General features: G+C 42.6%; 1 pseudogene; it reads left to right on the top strand.

The window, feature by feature from the left end:
* Positions 1–3,752, top strand: part of LOC112070486 (protocadherin gamma-C5-like) — a 16,303-nt pseudogene continuing 12,551 nt past the window's right edge.

The following is a 3,752-nucleotide window of genomic DNA, read 5'->3' on the forward strand; positions in this document are numbered from 1 at the left end:
ATGACGTGCTCAGGCTGCGCTTGCTTTCTGTACCAACAGGACGGCAACGGAGAGCCTTTGTCTCCCACACGGACGTCAGGAAGCATTGAGACCGTGGGTACAGAGTCTGATACCTAGAGGTTTAGAACCACCACTTTACAACCTATAATACCTGATTTACAGTACAGCTGTGCACATACTAGTATTCCATCTGTAATTAATTTATAACAATTTAATAAGAACATTTAGATCCTTCACCAGCTGATAATGATAATAGATCATTATCGGCTACTAATAGTGAGTAATGTAAATTGTATAGTAGCAGTACTACTAGTATTAACATGAAATGGAGAACTGTGTTTTTTCTCATGTTGAATTGCTATGGTGCTTCATCGGTTTCCAACGTGCTGATATTTTCACTGTAGCTATAAATGACAGCTAAATCCTGATGTTTAACTCATATTAGATGCTGTGCATCAATAGCGTGCAGAACTGTACAAAGATATCTACTCCCTCCCCCCAGACTCAGAACTGTAACCTCCCAGAGAAGGATGCGCATTGACAAAAAACTTCCCCATCACTGTAAAATATGAGACACGTTGGATTACTGATTGATTATTTCCACTCCTGCGAGAGGCCGAATGTTGGATGGAATAATATAAAGGTTTGATGTGTTGTGGAATAGACTGGGTGTGTGGCAGGTGCTGCTATGGTGGCACCATGTCTTTCTCTTGTTGCTTACAATAGATGGACAGACTCGCCTACATCATCCGGAGGAACTGAAACAGGGCTCTGTGATAGGAAATCTAGCCAAAGATCTGGGTTGGGACTATCTGAGATTTACCGTCGTAAATTACGGATAACCTCGAGGCTGGTAAGCAGTATTTCAGAGTGGATTTGGAGAGCTGGTCGTCAGTGAGAGGATAGACAGAGAGGATATGTGTGGACAAAGAGTTCCGTGTCTATTGCCTTTGGAGGTAGTGATATAAAATAATTTGCAGCTGCACCGAGTCGAGATAAATGCAGGGATATTAATGACAATTCTCCCTGTTTTCTACGAAAAAAAGGGGGCTGAAGACCCAGGCTCACGATTTCACTCGAACGTGCACTGAATTCTGATGTAGCTGCAAATACAACACTCTCTTACAGCATTAACATTAACGAACATTTGAAATTGAATGTCAAAAACCACTGGGTGGGACTAAATTCCCAGAACTGTACTGGAAAAACATTTTGACCGGGAGAAGCAGTCTGTTCACAAGCTGATTCTCACCGCTGTAGATGAGGGGGGGGGGGGGGGGGGGGGAACCTGACAGGAACCTCTGAGACTAGTATTAGGGTGCTTGATATTAACGATAACGCACCACTGTTTGAGAGACAGCTTTATGAGACTAGTGCTAACGAAAATGTTGCTCACGTCACTGATTTTACGCGTAAAAGCGACAGGTCCAGATGAAGGACGAAATGGGGATATCGACGTGGGGATATCGAGCAGGTTTTTGTCGATCAAACGCCAGACTCAGTGGCAACATTATTTGAAATGTACCATTTATCTGGGGTAATTATAGTAAAAGGTGAACTAGATCATGAAAAAACGTATTCCCATGTATTTGACGTTATTGCTAAAGACAAAGGCAACCCAGAGATGGATGGGCATTGTGGTGTTGATCTTAAAATAACTGACGTCAATGACAACATCCCAGAGATCATTGTGACGTCTCCAAGTACTACTGTTCCGGAGGATTCGACTATCGGGAAGGGGACAGCCTTGACAAGCGCTAAAGACCCAGATTCACAAGACAATGGGAAGGTGAGGTTGAGCGTGTCCCCAACGTCTCCATTCAAATTGAACCCGTCCGTATCCAAGCATTATGCTGGTAACCAACGCACCTCTTGACAGTGAGCGTCACTCCCAGTATAGAGATCAGTGCTAGTGATTCAGGAAAAAACCCTCTATCCAGCAAGAAAAGTATCACTGTTGATGTGTTAGATGTGAATGACAATCTACCGCTATTCTCAGCCTTCCTACCCAGTGTATGTAAAAGACAATTACACACCGGGGAAAATATTATTTTCAATCTCCGTTGCTCATCCAGACCTGGGGGATAGGGCCAAGATCTCCTACTCCGTCCTAGACTCCAAAGTGCAGGGCGTGTCTGTGTCCTCCTGTGTGACACAGAAACCTGCAGATCCAGCTCAACACTGACGGYCCTATTAAGTACGTAGAGGTCCTGGGAGGGGACATGTTGTCTCAGAGTCAGTCCTTCAGGTCCTGTCTCTCTCCCATGTCAGAGTTCAGTGATTTNGTCTCAGAGTCAGTCCTTCAGGTCCTGTCTCTCTCCCATGTCAGAGTTCAGTGATTTCACCTTCGTTAAGCCCAGCAGCACCACTGACTTTAAGGCGATGATCAACGTCCTAGACGCGTCTTTACCCGACAGCGCCTGGACCTTTGAGAGCCAGCAGGTGAGCAATGAACTGTAGTTGATTGTGATGGTTATGATATTCGAATGTAGACTGTTTTATGACATATAGTATTTTGTATTTCAACATTTATCAAATCTCAACTTGTTCTTCTGATAGTAGTTTCCTTTACAATGATGGAATATAATGGTAGGTTAATTTTGAGACTCCATATGTCACGTACTAAAGCCAGTAAATAAATAGCTACTAACTGTGCTGTGCAACTGAAGTCGGAGTGAAACTTAGAATTCAAGCAGTGTTTTGTCAATTCGAAATAATTTCACCATGGAACAAAACAGCAAAATTGTTCCATCCTTTAGATATATCCACGTTAGATCATTCGCTATGATTTGGAAATAGCTGAATGATTTGACTCTTGGTTGTAATCCTCAGAGACAGTTTAATATCTATTGTTACTGTCTGTAGTGGGTGTTGAGCATGATTATGTTTCAGTCTGACTGGTTTGAAGAGGCTGAGGGTTTCAGCACCATGGACAGCGACATTCCCTCTGAATGAACTGTGTTGGTTTTGTGGCCGCGATGGCAAAGAGAGGCTCATTTAGAATTGCTGTAAGATATATATTTTTCACATTCATTGCAGCTCAATCAATAGTTCATGTATAATAGTAAAACCAAGTGTTTCCTTCCTATGGGCTCCACTAGAATGGCGGTGTTTTGGATGATGTCTTCGCGTAATGAGAGAGAATATTTCTGATCATGGTTTACACTTTAACGCATTTATATAATGATCATGGTTGTTTACACTTCAACCTATTCCTTTCTGTTGGTTATGGGCTGCCCTGTCCATAATAGATTTCACAACAATATAGATGGACAGTATATCAAAAATAGTGAGTTGACCATAACTATCTCTCTCTCTGTGTGTGTTGCGTCAGAGTACTTATATGCAGCTCCTGGATGCTGCTGTGACTTTAAGAGCTCTGTTCTGTTGTCCTTTCATTGGGTGTTAGAGATGCACGCTGTGCACCAATAGCGTGCAGAACTGTACAAAGAGATCTACTCCCTCCCCCCAGCCTCAGCACCGTAACCCTTACAATACTCTGAGCTGGAGAAGAGAGAGGGATGTGCTTACACAGACGGAAGGATAATGTAATCTAAACATCAGTTTCTATATCAAAACTAATGGAAGAAGCTAAATGGAATATACATTCTGGAGAGGTATTTTGATATGAAGCTCTTTGTTCTGTACAAGAGAAAGAAATGATGCCACAAGAGCAGCCATCTCCAGTCTCGGTATCCATTCTCTTTGTATCCCTGGATTGTTATAAACGCACAATTCCCAACTAAATACTA

The sequence above is a fragment of the Salvelinus sp. IW2-2015 genome, unplaced genomic scaffold (genome assembly GCF_002910315.2).
Source record: "Salvelinus sp. IW2-2015 unplaced genomic scaffold, ASM291031v2 Un_scaffold1337, whole genome shotgun sequence".
In the NCBI taxonomy this organism is placed as follows: Eukaryota; Metazoa; Chordata; class Actinopteri; order Salmoniformes; family Salmonidae; genus Salvelinus; species Salvelinus sp. IW2-2015.